This window comes from Schistocerca nitens, chromosome 4, assembly GCF_023898315.1.
Source record: "Schistocerca nitens isolate TAMUIC-IGC-003100 chromosome 4, iqSchNite1.1, whole genome shotgun sequence".
Classification (NCBI taxonomy): domain Eukaryota; kingdom Metazoa; phylum Arthropoda; class Insecta; order Orthoptera; family Acrididae; genus Schistocerca; species Schistocerca nitens.
Window position 1 is genome coordinate 271,183,029 of NC_064617.1, and position 15,737 is coordinate 271,198,765.

Genomic DNA, 15,737 nt, shown 5'->3' on the forward strand with positions numbered 1-15,737 from the left:
GGCAGAGTATAATATTTTTCCTTAAGTTATGGGAATAGAAAGATCGTCAAAGGGGGTATAGCTCAGTCGTAGAGCATTCGACTGCAGATCGAGAGGTCCCCGGTTCAATCCCGGGTGCCCCCTTCATTTTTCAGTATCTCGAAAAAACAAATGACGGTTGTCGCGGTGAGTTGCAAATAACATGTTTCAGATGCACTCCGCACGCCATACCGAAGGCTTTGGAGCAACATTTCAATGGGGGGATCGCAGCCCAGGCTCTTGCAGGTCATCGTCCTCCCGCCATGCGGTCGAACTGTACGAAATCCACTTGCTTGGGGGAAGAATCTTGTACACTGAATTTTATAGAATATGGTGATAGGCAAAAGTTTTCGTGTACTGCTGCACGGAGAAACAAAAATTGGAGGAGCTGGGATTTGAACCCAGGACTTTCTGCATGCGAAGCAGACACTCTACCACTGAGTTACACCCCCGCCAGAGCAACTACATCTGGGACGAGTCTCTCGTGGATCCTACTGTCATTATTTCTTAGGTTTGAACGGTACAGTAAGTGTTCGAGGAACCTATTCATGACAAGACCTCAGCAGCGTCGACTCCGTGGCGCAACGGTAGCGCGTCTGACTCCAGATCAGAAGGTTGCGTGTTCAAATCACGTCGGGGTCACAGTGAAATTTTAGTTTACGAAAGCCATAGGCGAGTATGTCAGTTTAATCAGATACCAAACGATTACAGAGAACGGACGAACAGAACTTGCTTGAAAAAAGCTACTAGTGCAATTTTCGCGTTCTGACATTAAAGTGTAGGCGCCGACTCACACTTTCTCCAGGCGCGAACTGTCTAGTATTTTTGATATTTATATCGTTTAACGCTAATATATAACTGAGAGATAATGATTACGCAATATTTTGCTCGATTAGACGTCTTTAGCCAGGCAGAGTATAATATTTTTCCTTAAGTTATGGGAATAGAAAGATCGTGAAAGGGGGTATAGCTCAGTCGTAGTCGCGCTTCAGCTGTGCTACCGTGTGGACGTGTGTACTGCTGCGCTCCGATTGTGTTGTTTACATAGGTGTTCTGCTGTTGTCGTCTTTGCTGTCTGTCCGTTCATCTTCGTGTTTGTGTATCTTTGTCAGTGTTTGGCTGTTCATCACCGTTCTGTCTCTCACCGGAATTTCGGTTTTTTAACCGGAGTTTCATCCCTGTTCTGAATCATGTCTACGAACGTCAGGAAAAACACACTGGTCTTCGCTTTCGACAAGGAAACCCGTCATATCCAGCCAACGTCACTGGAAATACACGATTGGATAACTGAGGTAATTGGTGTCAACTCTGATTCCGTCCATACCATGCAGTTAGACAATGATAAATACTGTATTTTTGTTAAGTTTGAGAGCTCGGTGACGATAGATAGACTTTTAGCAAAGTGGGGTAGTGAAGTAGAATTCATTCACAGAGACGGCTCGAAGAGCAAAGTTCGGATCTGGCGAGCTGATATTGTTTACACTACCGTTCGCGTGCTTAACTTACCTATTGAAATTGATAATGATTTAATTAAGGATGCGCTTTGCAAGTATGGTGACGTCAAATCTGTTAATAATGAACGTTGGTCTCGTCACTACAAACTACAGTGTTTTAACGGAATTCGATCTGTGGAGATGGACATCAAGACCAATATTCCGTCTCATATATTTGTAAATGGCTACAAGGCGCAAATTGTGTATTCAGGTCAAGTACCGACCTGTCATGTTTGTAATGAGTCTGGCCACTTTAGACAGGATTGTCCGCGGCGGGTTTTTGTATTGAAAAGTACCCTAACGCAACGCCAGAAACTTACCCTAAACGATGTCTTGCCAAATAATGTATCAGTCCCGTTGGGTGTGGATACTGCCCAAGCAAACCACTCTGATTTATCCGTCAATGATATTACTCAATTTCCATGTTTAGATAAAAAGGCTGATCTTGATACCCCCGCATCCTCCGAATTGCAGACAAAAAAACGGCCCCATGAGATAACTGATAGCTGTTCTGACGACGAGTTGTCTGACAAATCTCACTCCGTGCGCAAACAAAAACAATGCGAGGAGGAGGTAATGCCACACCTCCAGGAAATACAGATGGAAGCTTGTAATCAATCAGAACGTAAACAGTTGGTGGGAAACTGCGAAGACGGGGATGTTTCTAGCAATAACCGCGAAACATCAGGAGGCGACACAGTTTGCACAGACGAGCAGACTTCTGACAATCACGAGAAACAATTAGTGTGTCTGGCTCAACCCTCTGTAACGGCTAGTGCTTCCCCGAACGGTACAGATCACACGACAGGACTAAGCAGTACCGGCCGTGTCTTACAGTTGGACGACCCGACAGGATCGGCGTCACAACCGACCACCACAAAACCCGTTACGGAGCCTTCGGATGCCCCACGAAGGAAGATAAAGCCGCAACCGAATGTCAATGCTCCTCGTAATCAAGCGAAGTTAAAGAGCGCGAAAGGTACCACGCAACCCCATAATGTGCGTTACGAAACTGTCAGGCACGGGTCATTGAAAGAATCTCCTGAGGAACTTCCTGATAATCAATCTTCTACTGACTCAGGAGGAAAATCTCAAACCTAGACTGCACCAATACTGTAATCTGCAACCTCTCAATGGGACGTTCTGTTCTGTCTAAATTTTCTGTGTCTCCTAAGTAATAATTTAGTAGCATGTTATTTATTCACTGTCCTTACATCCAACGAGTAATAGCGCAATGACCCAGTGTTATACTATTGCTACTGTCAACATTAATAAAATACGGTCGGCATTGAAAATAGCAGCGCTAAAAGAATTTTTATATGATTCGGGAACTGATATAGCCCTGCTGCAGGAAGTTGTCACGTCGGATTTAAATATTCCCGGGTATGTTGCTCACCTAAATGTCTCCCACGAAACTAGCGTGGGGACAGCTTTTTTAATCCGAGATGGGATTCCAGTAACGGAAGTAGAACGACTGGAATCTGGAAGGGGAATAGGGCCTCAAGATTTATGACGTGTCCCTTATTAACTTGTATGCCCCTTCCGGCAGCTCACATAGATCTGACAGAACACGATTTTTTAAAGACGAGGTAATATATTTATTACGCAAAAACCCCAGTCGCCTTATAATGGGAGGTGATTTTAATTGCGTCCTCAACAGGAAAGATCAGAGTCCGAATTTTAATTATTCTGCTGAATTAAAACATCTCGTTACTAGCTTAAAGCTAAAGGATGCTTGGGAATGCAAACACCCTGCTATTGTCGAGTACACTTATGCAACATCCAATGCATGCAGTAGACTCGATAGATTCTACATTACCGAAAATCTCGAAACAGCTCTATTGAAAACAGAAACGATTCCTGTCTACTTTTCGGACCATTCCGGTGTGTTGGCCTGTATCAATTTACAAGCGCAGCCAATCCGCCGTTTCAAAAACCAGTGGAATTTAAATGTCTCGCTGTTACCAGACCGTGAATTAGAAGATCAGATAAAAGACGCATGGGCGTTGTGCCTGCGTGCTCTTCCTAGATACGCGACTACCATAGACTGGTGGACAAAAATGACAAAGCCGAAAATTAGGAAGACGATCATGCAATATAGCTTTCAGAGGGCCAGAGATCTTAAAAACACTATAGAGTTCTATTACTCAGTACTCAGAGAGCTATATGGTCAAACATCTGGTTCACATCTTCGCCTGACAGATATCAAAAAAATTAAGGCTAAATTACTTAGCATTAAGAGGCATCAACTGGAAGGACTTAAAATAAAATCCAAGGCGAAATCTGTATCAGACGACGAAACAACTTCCCTATACCACCTTCTGAAGCACGCTAAAAACAGAAGAACAATGCTTATCGACGAATTACGGACGCCGAATGGTACAAGTGTTAGGACACAGAAGGAGATTTTGAATGAGATCTATCGCTACTTCGATAAATTATATTCTGAAAATTCCAGCTGCGAGGAATCTATTGATGATTTCCTCGACTTTCTTGTGCCACAGCTGACGGATGATGACAACGTTACCTTCCTGTCGCACGTATGTAATGAGGACGTTTATGAGACTCTGTGTAACTCCCCTCTGAAAAAATCCCCGGGTCCTGATGGTCTACCAGCAGAATTTTATGTCCACTATTGGCCGATAGTGGGAGGGACAATTACAGCGATTGTAAATGAAGTTCTTCAGGGCGCAATGTTACCCTCTGAATTTAAAGAAAGTAAAATAGTCCTTATCCCCAAAACTAAAGGACACACAGATCTTACTAACTTCCGACCGATTTCGTTGCTCAATGCGGACTATAAAATAGTAGCAAGAATTCTCAACAAGAAAATTTCATCCTTAGCAAGTAGACTGATTAGTCCGTATCAACACTGCATTGCAGGTAAAACTCTGTTTCATAATTTAGCGGAATTTCGGGATATAATTGCAATCACTTCAGTCACTAACATCAAATGTGCCCTGGTTTTCCTGGATTTCCATAAAGCATTCGATCTCGTGAATCATCTCTACCTCTTCAAGACGTTAAAAAAGCTTGGTTTCCAAGAACGAGCCTTAAACGTAATAAAAAACGTGGCGACAGGAATAAACGCATGCATAGCAGTTAACAGTCAGGCTACGAGAAAATTTCAAATACGACGCGGTGTTCCTCAGGGAAGCCCCCTTTCTATGTCACTCTTTGCCATTTCACTGGACCCATTTCTTAAACGTATTCACGATAAATTAACAGGAATAACACTGTCAGGGTGCAAAACAGCTATAAAAGCTTATGCTGATGATGTAGGCGTCATAATCAGAAATAATGACGATGTAGCTACGTTAGCTGCAGTGATTCAGACTTACTGCAGTGCGTCTGGGGCAAATTCAAATGAAAAGAAAAGCAAAATTTTACATCTTAGGGGTTTTGAGCACATAAACGTAGAGTGGGCAAAGCTGGTCAGGCAGCATACGACGCTTGGTGTTACATTAACCGCATGCCCAATGAAAATGACTGCGTTGAATTGGAAAGCTGCGGCACGGAAAGTGCAGGGTGCTATAATGGAAAATTTATCACGGAACATGAATCAGATTCAGAGGATTAAGTACATCAACACGTGTATCTTAGCTACAGCATACCACACTGCTCAGCTCTTTCCACTACCCAAAATGATAGCCAGGAACATAACGTCCAGAATCACAAATTTTCTGTGGAGAGGAGAACTGTTTCGAGTAACCGCCAAAGTGGCCACCTTACGTCCCCGAAATGGTGGTTTAGGTCTAATCAATATTACCAACAAAGCCTCTGCCCTCTTCGTCAAAAGGCAACTAACTATCATTAGAGAAGTACCGGAAAGTATTTCAAGCCGACTTTTTGAAATTCTCAAACCTCGCAGCCTGCAGCCTCCTATTGATGTGCAAAAAATTAACAATCGTCTCCAGCACGTGCGAGCCTTTTATATTGAACTTAGCTACTTGAGGGACGAAGTTACACGGCTACGTCACCTAACGTCAAAAGACATTATGCGGCTCTGGCAGACATGTGAAGGAAAGAATAAAGTAGAGAGACAGTTTCCTCACATACACTGGACTGCTATCTGGCAAAACATCAATTTAAAAGTTTTATCTTCTGACATAAGAACAGCATGGTACAAAGCCGTTAATAATATCACTAGCACCAACGAAAGATTATATGAAATTGGCCTCAGTGACACCGATCTATGTCAACGATGTCGACTAGTGGACACAATTATCCACAGATACACTTGCGGCGGCAATATACATATCTGGAATTGGCTCAAAGTGCAAATAGCTCTCATTACAAGGTCTTCACCACAGTACATCTCGCTGTCAGTGCTGCACAGACCACAAGACCGTTATTTTCCAGAGACGAAGAATAATGCTGTTTATTGGCTCCTGGGAAATTATGTAACTTACGTAACTCATGACGCTGGAACTGACACCGTTACAGATTTCCAGATATACTTACAGTGCAAATACCACAAAATACGTACTTATGCGGACCACAAGAAGAAATATGGTAATATGCTACAAATTATATTTGATAGAATGGGAATAGGCTAATAACCATCAACCTAAAGCACACAGTATTGAGTGAATATATTACTATGTGCAGAAGTATTGTGTGTTTCATTTCTTATACTTTCATTTTTGTTGATTTTCCATTATGACAAAATGGTCAAAAACGACAACTGATAAAAAATAAATAAAAAAAAAAAACTTCAAAAAAAAATGAAAGGAACAACAGGTAGAAGATTGAGTTATATTTTTCATTTCATGCACATGAAGGGCAATTACTTATTTCAAGAAAGAATTCTTTTCATTTCATCATGATAATATAAAAAACCATACAAAAAAGAGGAAACACAAATTAAAAAAAAAAAAAAAAAAAAAAAAAATTAAATACATTTTAAAAAATTGCCAAAGGCGGCAGTTGTATTTTTGGACCATAGGAGGGACAAGGTCGAAAATCAGTGATGGGTATGGTGGAGACATTGCGGCCAGGCCTCAGATTATTTTTGACCCCTGCCCGCTTTGCCTCCCCCTGCCTATTACTGAAAAAAATTAAAAAAAAAAGTCGTAAAAAAAAAAAAGTGGTTAAGGCGTAAAAAAATAAAAAAAAAAAAAAAGTGGCGCAATTGGTTAGCGCAAAAAAAAAAAAAAAAAAAAAAAAAAGTCGTAGAGCATTCGACTGCAGATCGAGAGGTCCCCGGTTCAATCCCGGGTGCCCCCTTCATTTTTCAGTATCTCGAAAAAACAAATGACGGTTGTCGCGGTGAGTTGCAAATAACATGTTTCAGATGCACTCCGCACGCCATACCGAAGGCTTTGGAGCAACATTTCAATGGGGGGATCGCAGCCCAGGCTCTTGCAGGTCATCGTCCTCCCGCCATGCGGTCGAACTGTACGAAATCCACTTGCTTGGGGGAAGAATCTTGTACACTGAATTTTATAGAATATGGTGATAGGCAAAAGTTTTCGTGTACTGCTGCACGGAGAAACAAAAATTGGACGAGCTGGGATTTGAACCCAGGACTTTCTGCATGCGAAGCAGACACTCTACCACTGAGTTACACCCCCGCCAGAGCAACTACATCTGGGACGAGTCTCTCGTGGATCCTACTGTCATTATTTCTTAGGTTTGAACGGTACAGTAAGTGTTCGAGGAACCTATTCATGACAAGACCTCAGCAGCGTCGACTCCGTGGCGCAACGGTAGCGCGTCTGACTCCAGATCAGAAGGTTGCGTGTTCAAATCACGTCGGGGTCACAGTGAAATTTTCGTTTACGAAAGCCATAGGCGAGTATGTCAGTTTAATCAGATACCAAACGATTACAGAGAACGGACGAACAGAACTTGCTTGAAAAAAGCTACTAGTGCAATTTTCGCGTTCTGACATTAAAGTGTAGGCGCCGACTCACACTTTCTCCAGGCGCGAACTGTCTAGTATTTTTGATATTTATATCGTTTAACGCTAATATATAACTGAGAGATAATGATTACGCAATATTTTGCTCGATTAGACGTCTTTAGCCAGGCAGAGTATAATATTTTTCCTTAAGTTATGGGAATAGAAAGATCGTGAAAGGGGGTATAGCTCAGTCGTAGAGCATTCGACTGCAGATCGAGAGGTCCCCGGTTCAATCCCGGGTGCCCCCTTCATTTTTCAGTATCTCGAAAAAACAAATGACGGTTGTCGCGGTGAGTTGCAAATAACATGTTTCAGATGCACTCCGCACGCCATACCGAAGGCTTTGGAGCAACATTTCAATGGGGGGATCGCAGCCCAGGCTCTTGCAGGTCATCGTCCTCCCGCCATGCGGTCGAACTGTACGAAATCCACTTGCTTGGGGGAAGAATCTTGTACACTGAATTTTATAGAATATGGTGATAGGCAAAAGTTTTCGTGTACTGCTGCACGGAGAAACAAAAATTGGAGGAGCTGGGATTTGAACCCAGGACTTTCTGCATGCGAAGCAGACACTCTACCACTGAGTTACACCCCCGCCAGAGCAACTACATCTGGGACGAGTCTCTCGTGGATCCTACTGTCATTATTTCTTAGGTTTGAACGGTACAGTAAGTGTTCGAGGAACCTATTCATGACAAGACCTCAGCAGCGTCGACTCCGTGGCGCAACGGTAGCGCGTCTGACTCCAGATCAGAAGGTTGCGTGTTCAAATCACGTCGGGGTCACAGTGAAATTTTCGTTTACGAAAGCCATAGGCGAGTATGTCAGTTTAATCAGATACCAAACGATTACAGAGAACGGACGAACAGAACTTGCTTGAAAAAAGCTACTAGTGCAATTTTCGCGTTCTGACATTAAAGTGTAGGCGCCGACTCACACTTTCTCCAGGCGCGAACTGTCTAGTATTTTTGATATTTATATCGTTTAACGCTAATATATAACTGAGAGATAATGATTACGCAATATTTTGCTCGATTAGACGTCTTTAGCCAGGCAGAGTATAATATTTTTCCTTAAGTTATGGGAATAGAAAGATCGTGAAAGGGGGTATAGCTCAGTCGTAGAGCATTCGACTGCAGATCGAGAGGTCCCCGGTTCAATCCCGGGTGCCCCCTTCATTTTTCAGTATCTCGAAAAAACAAATGACGGTTGTCGCGGTGAGTTGCAAATAACATGTTTCAGATGCACTCCGCACGCCATACCGAAGGCTTTGGAGCAACATTTCAATGGGGGGATCGCAGCCCAGGCTCTTGCAGGTCATCGTCCTCCCGCCATGCGGTCGAACTGTACGAAATCCACTTGCTTGGGGGAAGAATCTTGTACACTGAATTTTATAGAATATGGTGATAGGCAAAAGTTTTCGTGTACTGCTGCACGGAGAAACAAAAATTGGAGGAGCTGGGATTTGAACCCAGGACTTTCTGCATGCGAAGCAGACACTCTACCACTGAGTTACACCCCCGCCAGAGCAACTACATCTGGGACGAGTCTCTCGTGGATCCTACTGTCATTATTTCTTAGGTTTGAACGGTACAGTAAGTGTTCGAGGAACCTATTCATGACAAGACCTCAGCAGCGTCGACTCCGTGGCGCAACGGTAGCGCGTCTGACTCCAGATCAGAAGGTTGCGTGTTCAAATCACGTCGGGGTCACAGTGAAATTTTCGTTTACGAAAGCCATAGGCGAGTATGTCAGTTTAATCAGATACCAAACGATTACAGAGAACGGACGAACAGAACTTGCTTGAAAAAAGCTACTAGTGCAATTTTCGCGTTCTGACATTAAAGTGTAGGCGCCGACTCACACTTTCTCCAGGCGCGAACTGTCTAGTATTTTTGATATTTATATCGTTTAACGCTAATATATAACTGAGAGATAATGATTACGCAATATTTTGCTCGATTAGACGTCTTTAGCCAGGCAGAGTATAATATTTTTCCTTAAGTTATGGGAATAGAAAGATCGTGAAAGGGGGTATAGCTCAGTCGTAGAGCATTCGACTGCAGATCGAGAGGTCCCCGGTTCAATCCCGGGTGCCCCCTTCATTTTTCAGTATCTCGAAAAAACAAATGACGGTTGTCGCGGTGAGTTGCAAATAACATGTTTCAGATGCACTCCGCACGCCATACCGAAGGCTTTGGAGCAACATTTCAATGGGGGGATCGCAGCCCAGGCTCTTGCAGGTCATCGTCCTCCCGCCATGCGGTCGAACTGTACGAAATCCACTTGCTTGGGGGAAGAATCTTGTACACTGAATTTTATAGAATATGGTGATAGGCAAAAGTTTTCGTGTACTGCTGCACGGAGAAACAAAAATTGGAGGAGCTGGGATTTGAACCCAGGACTTTCTGCATGCGAAGCAGACACTCTACCACTGAGTTACACCCCCGCCAGAGCAACTACATCTGGGACGAGTCTCTCGTGGATCCTACTGTCATTATTTCTTAGGTTTGAACGGTACAGTAAGTGTTCGAGGAACCTATTCATGACAAGACCTCAGCAGCGTCGACTCCGTGGCGCAACGGTAGCGCGTCTGACTCCAGATCAGAAGGTTGCGTGTTCAAATCACGTCGGGGTCACAGTGAAATTTTCGTTTACGAAAGCCATAGGCGAGTATGTCAGTTTAATCAGATACCAAACGATTACAGAGAACGGACGAACAGAACTTGCTTGAAAAAAGCTACTAGTGCAATTTTCGCGTTCTGACATTAAAGTGTAGGCGCCGACTCACACTTTCTCCAGGCGCGAACTGTCTAGTATTTTTGATATTTATATCGTTTAACGCTAATATATAACTGAGAGATAATGATTACGCAATATTTTGCTCGATTAGACGTCTTTAGCCAGGCAGAGTATAATATTTTTCCTTAAGTTATGGGAATAGAAAGATCGTGAAAGGGGGTATAGCTCAGTCGTAGAGCATTCGACTGCAGATCGAGAGGTCCCCGGTTCAATCCCGGGTGCCCCCTTCATTTTTCAGTATCTCGAAAAAACAAATGACGGTTGTCGCGGTGAGTTGCAAATAACATGTTTCAGATGCACTCCGCACGCCATACCGAAGGCTTTGGAGCAACATTTCAATGGGGGGATCGCAGCCCAGGCTCTTGCAGGTCATCGTCCTCCCGCCATGCGGTCGAACTGTACGAAATCCACTTGCTTGGGGGAAGAATCTTGTACACTGAATTTTATAGAATATGGTGATAGGCAAAAGTTTTCGTGTACTGCTGCACGGAGAAACAAAAATTGGAGGAGCTGGGATTTGAACCCAGGACTTTCTGCATGCGAAGCAGACACTCTACCACTGAGTTACACCCCCGCCAGAGCAACTACATCTGGGACGAGTCTCTCGTGGATCCTACTGTCATTATTTCTTAGGTTTGAACGGTACAGTAAGTGTTCGAGGAACCTATTCATGACAAGACCTCAGCAGCGTCGACTCCGTGGCGCAACGGTAGCGCGTCTGACTCCAGATCAGAAGGTTGCGTGTTCAAATCACGTCGGGGTCACAGTGAAATTTTCGTTTACGAAAGCCATAGGCGAGTATGTCAGTTTAATCAGATACCAAACGATTACAGAGAACGGACGAACAGAACTTGCTTGAAAAAAGCTACTAGTGCAATTTTCGCGTTCTGACATTAAAGTGTAGGCGCCGACTCACACTTTCTCCAGGCGCGAACTGTCTAGTATTTTTGATATTTATATCGTTTAACGCTAATATATAACTGAGAGATAATGATTACGCAATATTTTGCTCGATTAGACGTCTTTAGCCAGGCAGAGTATAATATTTTTCCTTAAGTTATGGGAATAGAAAGATCGTGAAAGGGGGTATAGCTCAGTCGTAGAGCATTCGACTGCAGATCGAGAGGTCCCCGGTTCAATCCCGGGTGCCCCCTTCATTTTTCAGTATCTCGAAAAAACAAATGACGGTTGTCGCGGTGAGTTGCAAATAACATGTTTCAGATGCACTCCGCACGCCATACCGAAGGCTTTGGAGCAACATTTCAATGGGGGGATCGCAGCCCAGGCTCTTGCAGGTCATCGTCCTCCCGCCATGCGGTCGAACTGTACGAAATCCACTTGCTTGGGGGAAGAATCTTGTACACTGAATTTTATAGAATATGGTGATAGGCAAAAGTTTTCGTGTACTGCTGCACGGAGAAACAAAAATTGGAGGAGCTGGGATTTGAACCCAGGACTTTCTGCATGCGAAGCAGACACTCTACCACTGAGTTACACCCCCGCCAGAGCAACTACATCTGGGACGAGTCTCTCGTGGATCCTACTGTCATTATTTCTTAGGTTTGAACGGTACAGTAAGTGTTCGAGGAACCTATTCATGACAAGACCTCAGCAGCGTCGACTCCGTGGCGCAACGGTAGCGCGTCTGACTCCAGATCAGAAGGTTGCGTGTTCAAATCACGTCGGGGTCACAGTGAAATTTTCGTTTACGAAAGCCATAGGCGAGTATGTCAGTTTAATCAGATACCAAACGATTACAGAGAACGGACGAACAGAACTTGCTTGAAAAAAGCTACTAGTGCAATTTTCGCGTTCTGACATTAAAGTGTAGGCGCCGACTCACACTTTCTCCAGGCGCGAACTGTCTAGTATTTTTGATATTTATATCGTTTAACGCTAATATATAACTGAGAGATAATGATTACGCAATATTTTGCTCGATTAGACGTCTTTAGCCAGGCAGAGTATAATATTTTTCCTTAAGTTATGGGAATAGAAAGATCGTGAAAGGGGGTATAGCTCAGTCGTAGAGCATTCGACTGCAGATCGAGAGGTCCCCGGTTCAATCCCGGGTGCCCCCTTCATTTTTCAGTATCTCGAAAAAACAAATGACGGTTGTCGCGGTGAGTTGCAAATAACATGTTTCAGATGCACTCCGCACGCCATACCGAAGGCTTTGGAGCAACATTTCAATGGGGGGATCGCAGCCCAGGCTCTTGCAGGTCATCGTCCTCCCGCCATGCGGTCGAACTGTACGAAATCCACTTGCTTGGGGGAAGAATCTTGTACACTGAATTTTATAGAATATGGTGATAGGCAAAAGTTTTCGTGTACTGCTGCACGGAGAAACAAAAATTGGAGGAGCTGGGATTTGAACCCAGGACTTTCTGCATGCGAAGCAGACACTCTACCACTGAGTTACACCCCCGCCAGAGCAACTACATCTGGGACGAGTCTCTCGTGGATCCTACTGTCATTATTTCTTAGGTTTGAACGGTACAGTAAGTGTTCGAGGAACCTATTCATGACAAGACCTCAGCAGCGTCGACTCCGTGGCGCAACGGTAGCGCGTCTGACTCCAGATCAGAAGGTTACGTGTTCAAATCACGTCGGGGTCACAGTGAAATTTTCGTTTACGAAAGCCATAGGCGAGTATGTCAGTTTAATCAGATACCAAACGATTACAGAGAACGGACGAACAGAACTTGCTTGAAAAAAGCTACTAGTGCAATTTTCGCGTTCTGACATTAAAGTGTAGGCGCCGACTCACACTTTCTCCAGGCGCGAACTGTCTAGTATTTTTGATATTTATATCGTTTAACGCTAATATATAACTGAGAGATAATGATTACGCAATATTTTGCTCGATTAGACGTCTTTAGCCAGGCAGAGTATAATATTTTTCCTTAAGTTATGGGAATAGAAAGATCGTGAAAGGGGGTATAGCTCAGTCGTAGAGCATTCGACTGCAGATCGAGAGGTCCCCGGTTCAATCCCGGGTGCCTCCTTCATTTTTCAGTATCTCGAAAAAACAAATGACGGTTGTCGCGGTGAGTTGCAAATAACATGTTTCAGATGCACTCCGCACGCCATACCGAAGGCTTTGGAGCAACATTTCAATGGGGGGATCGCAGCCCAGGCTCTTGCAGGTCATCGTCCTCCCGCCATGCGGTCGAACTGTACGAAATCCACTTGCTTGGGGGAAGAATCTTGTACACTGAATTTTATAGAATATGGTGATAGGCAAAAGTTTTCGTGTACTGCTGCACGGAGAAACAAAAATTGGAGGAGCTGGGATTTGAACCCAGGACTTTCTGCATGCGAAGCAGACACTCTACCACTGAGTTACACCCCCGCCAGAGCAACTACATCTGGGACGAGTCTCTCGTGGATCCTACTGTCATTATTTCTTAGGTTTGAACGGTACAGTAAGTGTTCGAGGAACCTATTCATGACAAGACCTCAGCAGCGTCGACTCCGTGGCGCAACGGTAGCGCGTCTGACTCCAGATCAGAAGGTTGCGTGTTCAAATCACGTCGGGGTCACAGTGAAATTTTCGTTTACGAAAGCCATAGGCGAGTATGTCAGTTTAATCAGATACCAAACGATTACAGAGAACGGACGAACAGAACTTGCTTGAAAAAAGCTACTAGTGCAATTTTCGCGTTCTGACATTAAAGTGTAGGCGCCGACTCACACTTTCTCCAGGCGCGAACTGTCTAGTATTTTTGATATTTATATCGTTTAACGCTAATATATAACTGAGAGATAATGATTACGCAATATTTTGCTCGATTAGACGTCTTTAGCCAGGCAGAGTATAATATTTTTCCTTAAGTTATGGGAATAGAAAGATCGTGAAAGGGGGTATAGCTCAGTCGTAGAGCATTCGACTGCAGATCGAGAGGTCCCCGGTTCAATCCCGGGTGCCCCCTTCATTTTTCAGTATCTCGAAAAAACAAATGACGGTTGTCGCGGTGAGTTGCAAATAACATGTTTCAGATGCACTCCGCACGCCATACCGAAGGCTTTGGAGCAACATTTCAATGGGGGGATCGCAGCCCAGGCTCTTGCAGGTCATCGTCCTCCCGCCATGCGGTCGAACTGTACGAAATCCACTTGCTTGGGGGAAGAATCTTGTACACTGAATTTTATAGAATATGGTGATAGGCAAAAGTTTTCGTGTACTGCTGCACGGAGAAACAAAAATTGGAGGAGCTGGGATTTGAACCCAGGACTTTCTGCATGCGAAGCAGACACTCTACCACTGAGTTACACCCCCGCCAGAGCAACTACATCTGGGACGAGTCTCTCGTGGATCCTACTGTCATTATTTCTTAGGTTTGAACGGTACAGTAAGTGTTCGAGGAACCTATTCATGACAAGACCTCAGCAGCGTCGACTCCGTGGCGCAACGGTAGCGCGTCTGACTCCAGATCAGAAGGTTGCGTGTTCAAATCACGTCGGGGTCACAGTGAAATTTTCGTTTACGAAAGCCATAGGCGAGTATGTCAGTTTAATCAGATACCAAACGATTACAGAGAACGGACGAACAGAACTTGCTTGAAAAAAGCTACTAGTGCAATTTTCGCGTTCTGACATTAAAGTGTAGGCGCCGACTCACACTTTCTCCAGGCGCGAACTGTCTAGTATTTTTGATATTTATATCGTTTAACGCTAATATATAAGTGAGAGATAATGATTACGCAATATTTTGCTCGATTAGACGTCTTTAGCCAGGCAGAGTATAATATTTTTCCTTAAGTTATGGGAATAGAAAGATCGTGAAAGGGGGTATAGCTCAGTCGTAGAGCATTCGACTGCAGATCGACAGGTCCCCGGTTCAATCCCGGGTGCCCCCTTCATTTTTCAGTATCTCGAAAAAACAAATGACGGTTGTCGCGGTGAGTTGCAAATAACATGTTTCAGATGCACTCCGCACGCCATACCGAAGGCTTTGGAGCAACATTTCAATGGGGGGATCGCAGCCCAGGCTCTTGCAGGTCATCGTCCTCCCGCCATGCGGTCGAACTGTACGAAATCCACTTGCTTGGGGGAAGAATCTTGTACACTGAATTTTATAGAATATGGTGATAGGCAAAAGTTTTCGTGTACTGCTGCACGGAGAAACAAAAATTGGAGGAGCTGGGATTTGAACCCAGGACTTTCTGCATGCGAAGCAGACACTCTACCACTGAGTTACACCCCCGCCAGAGCAACTACATCTGGGACGAGTCTCTCGTGGATCCTACTGTCATTATTTCTTAGGTTTGAACGGTACAGTAAGTGTTCGAGGAACCTATTCATGACAAGACCTCAGCAGCGTCGACTCCGTGGCGCAACGGTAGCGCGTCTGACTCCAGATCAGAAGGTTGCGTGTTCAAATCACGTCGGGGTCACAGTGAAATTTTCGTTTACGAAAGCCATAGGCGAGTATGTCAGTTTAATCAGATACCAAACGATTACAGAGAACGGACGAACAGAACTTGCTTGAAAAAAGCTACTAGTGCAATTTT

General features: G+C 44.2%; 32 non-coding genes across 32 annotated transcripts; 21 read left to right on the forward strand and 11 right to left on the reverse strand.

Moving 5' to 3' along the window:
- The first annotated feature begins 51 nt into the window (after window positions 1–51).
- On the forward strand, window positions 52–123 carry Trnac-gca (transfer RNA cysteine (anticodon GCA)). The gene has a single exon. It is a non-coding gene; the product is annotated as a tRNA-Cys (tRNA).
- A 275-nt stretch (window positions 124–398) lies between these two features.
- Window positions 399–470, reverse strand: Trnaa-cgc (transfer RNA alanine (anticodon CGC)). The gene has a single exon. It is a non-coding gene; the product is annotated as a tRNA-Ala (tRNA).
- Window positions 471–588: 118 nt separating this feature from the next.
- On the forward strand, window positions 589–660 carry Trnaw-cca (transfer RNA tryptophan (anticodon CCA)). The gene has a single exon. It is a non-coding gene; the product is annotated as a tRNA-Trp (tRNA).
- A 6,355-nt stretch (window positions 661–7,015) lies between these two features.
- Window positions 7,016–7,087, reverse strand: Trnaa-cgc (transfer RNA alanine (anticodon CGC)). The gene has a single exon. It is a non-coding gene; the product is annotated as a tRNA-Ala (tRNA).
- Window positions 7,088–7,205: 118 nt separating this feature from the next.
- Window positions 7,206–7,277, forward strand: Trnaw-cca (transfer RNA tryptophan (anticodon CCA)). The gene has a single exon. It is a non-coding gene; the product is annotated as a tRNA-Trp (tRNA).
- A 318-nt stretch (window positions 7,278–7,595) lies between these two features.
- On the forward strand, window positions 7,596–7,667 carry Trnac-gca (transfer RNA cysteine (anticodon GCA)). Its single transcript has one exon. It is a non-coding gene; the product is annotated as a tRNA-Cys (tRNA).
- A 275-nt stretch (window positions 7,668–7,942) lies between these two features.
- Window positions 7,943–8,014, reverse strand: Trnaa-cgc (transfer RNA alanine (anticodon CGC)). The gene has a single exon. It is a non-coding gene; the product is annotated as a tRNA-Ala (tRNA).
- Window positions 8,015–8,132: 118 nt separating this feature from the next.
- On the forward strand, window positions 8,133–8,204 carry Trnaw-cca (transfer RNA tryptophan (anticodon CCA)). Its single transcript has one exon. It is a non-coding gene; the product is annotated as a tRNA-Trp (tRNA).
- Window positions 8,205–8,522: 318 nt separating this feature from the next.
- Trnac-gca (transfer RNA cysteine (anticodon GCA)) lies at window positions 8,523–8,594 on the forward strand. Its single transcript has one exon. It is a non-coding gene; the product is annotated as a tRNA-Cys (tRNA).
- A 275-nt stretch (window positions 8,595–8,869) lies between these two features.
- Trnaa-cgc (transfer RNA alanine (anticodon CGC)) lies at window positions 8,870–8,941 on the reverse strand. The gene has a single exon. It is a non-coding gene; the product is annotated as a tRNA-Ala (tRNA).
- Window positions 8,942–9,059: 118 nt separating this feature from the next.
- Trnaw-cca (transfer RNA tryptophan (anticodon CCA)) lies at window positions 9,060–9,131 on the forward strand. The gene has a single exon. It is a non-coding gene; the product is annotated as a tRNA-Trp (tRNA).
- A 318-nt stretch (window positions 9,132–9,449) lies between these two features.
- Window positions 9,450–9,521, forward strand: Trnac-gca (transfer RNA cysteine (anticodon GCA)). The gene has a single exon. It is a non-coding gene; the product is annotated as a tRNA-Cys (tRNA).
- Window positions 9,522–9,796: 275 nt separating this feature from the next.
- Window positions 9,797–9,868, reverse strand: Trnaa-cgc (transfer RNA alanine (anticodon CGC)). Its single transcript has one exon. It is a non-coding gene; the product is annotated as a tRNA-Ala (tRNA).
- Window positions 9,869–9,986: 118 nt separating this feature from the next.
- Window positions 9,987–10,058, forward strand: Trnaw-cca (transfer RNA tryptophan (anticodon CCA)). Its single transcript has one exon. It is a non-coding gene; the product is annotated as a tRNA-Trp (tRNA).
- A 318-nt stretch (window positions 10,059–10,376) lies between these two features.
- Window positions 10,377–10,448, forward strand: Trnac-gca (transfer RNA cysteine (anticodon GCA)). The gene has a single exon. It is a non-coding gene; the product is annotated as a tRNA-Cys (tRNA).
- A 275-nt stretch (window positions 10,449–10,723) lies between these two features.
- Trnaa-cgc (transfer RNA alanine (anticodon CGC)) lies at window positions 10,724–10,795 on the reverse strand. Its single transcript has one exon. It is a non-coding gene; the product is annotated as a tRNA-Ala (tRNA).
- Window positions 10,796–10,913: 118 nt separating this feature from the next.
- Trnaw-cca (transfer RNA tryptophan (anticodon CCA)) lies at window positions 10,914–10,985 on the forward strand. The gene has a single exon. It is a non-coding gene; the product is annotated as a tRNA-Trp (tRNA).
- Window positions 10,986–11,303: 318 nt separating this feature from the next.
- Window positions 11,304–11,375, forward strand: Trnac-gca (transfer RNA cysteine (anticodon GCA)). The gene has a single exon. It is a non-coding gene; the product is annotated as a tRNA-Cys (tRNA).
- A 275-nt stretch (window positions 11,376–11,650) lies between these two features.
- On the reverse strand, window positions 11,651–11,722 carry Trnaa-cgc (transfer RNA alanine (anticodon CGC)). Its single transcript has one exon. It is a non-coding gene; the product is annotated as a tRNA-Ala (tRNA).
- Window positions 11,723–11,840: 118 nt separating this feature from the next.
- Window positions 11,841–11,912, forward strand: Trnaw-cca (transfer RNA tryptophan (anticodon CCA)). The gene has a single exon. It is a non-coding gene; the product is annotated as a tRNA-Trp (tRNA).
- Window positions 11,913–12,230: 318 nt separating this feature from the next.
- Trnac-gca (transfer RNA cysteine (anticodon GCA)) lies at window positions 12,231–12,302 on the forward strand. Its single transcript has one exon. It is a non-coding gene; the product is annotated as a tRNA-Cys (tRNA).
- A 275-nt stretch (window positions 12,303–12,577) lies between these two features.
- Window positions 12,578–12,649, reverse strand: Trnaa-cgc (transfer RNA alanine (anticodon CGC)). The gene has a single exon. It is a non-coding gene; the product is annotated as a tRNA-Ala (tRNA).
- Window positions 12,650–12,767: 118 nt separating this feature from the next.
- Window positions 12,768–12,839, forward strand: Trnaw-cca (transfer RNA tryptophan (anticodon CCA)). Its single transcript has one exon. It is a non-coding gene; the product is annotated as a tRNA-Trp (tRNA).
- Window positions 12,840–13,157: 318 nt separating this feature from the next.
- Window positions 13,158–13,229, forward strand: Trnac-gca (transfer RNA cysteine (anticodon GCA)). Its single transcript has one exon. It is a non-coding gene; the product is annotated as a tRNA-Cys (tRNA).
- Window positions 13,230–13,504: 275 nt separating this feature from the next.
- On the reverse strand, window positions 13,505–13,576 carry Trnaa-cgc (transfer RNA alanine (anticodon CGC)). Its single transcript has one exon. It is a non-coding gene; the product is annotated as a tRNA-Ala (tRNA).
- A 118-nt stretch (window positions 13,577–13,694) lies between these two features.
- On the forward strand, window positions 13,695–13,766 carry Trnaw-cca (transfer RNA tryptophan (anticodon CCA)). Its single transcript has one exon. It is a non-coding gene; the product is annotated as a tRNA-Trp (tRNA).
- Window positions 13,767–14,084: 318 nt separating this feature from the next.
- Window positions 14,085–14,156, forward strand: Trnac-gca (transfer RNA cysteine (anticodon GCA)). The gene has a single exon. It is a non-coding gene; the product is annotated as a tRNA-Cys (tRNA).
- A 275-nt stretch (window positions 14,157–14,431) lies between these two features.
- Trnaa-cgc (transfer RNA alanine (anticodon CGC)) lies at window positions 14,432–14,503 on the reverse strand. The gene has a single exon. It is a non-coding gene; the product is annotated as a tRNA-Ala (tRNA).
- Window positions 14,504–14,621: 118 nt separating this feature from the next.
- Window positions 14,622–14,693, forward strand: Trnaw-cca (transfer RNA tryptophan (anticodon CCA)). The gene has a single exon. It is a non-coding gene; the product is annotated as a tRNA-Trp (tRNA).
- Window positions 14,694–15,011: 318 nt separating this feature from the next.
- Trnac-gca (transfer RNA cysteine (anticodon GCA)) lies at window positions 15,012–15,083 on the forward strand. Its single transcript has one exon. It is a non-coding gene; the product is annotated as a tRNA-Cys (tRNA).
- Window positions 15,084–15,358: 275 nt separating this feature from the next.
- Window positions 15,359–15,430, reverse strand: Trnaa-cgc (transfer RNA alanine (anticodon CGC)). Its single transcript has one exon. It is a non-coding gene; the product is annotated as a tRNA-Ala (tRNA).
- Window positions 15,431–15,548: 118 nt separating this feature from the next.
- On the forward strand, window positions 15,549–15,620 carry Trnaw-cca (transfer RNA tryptophan (anticodon CCA)). Its single transcript has one exon. It is a non-coding gene; the product is annotated as a tRNA-Trp (tRNA).
- Window positions 15,621–15,737: the final 117 nt, after the last annotated feature.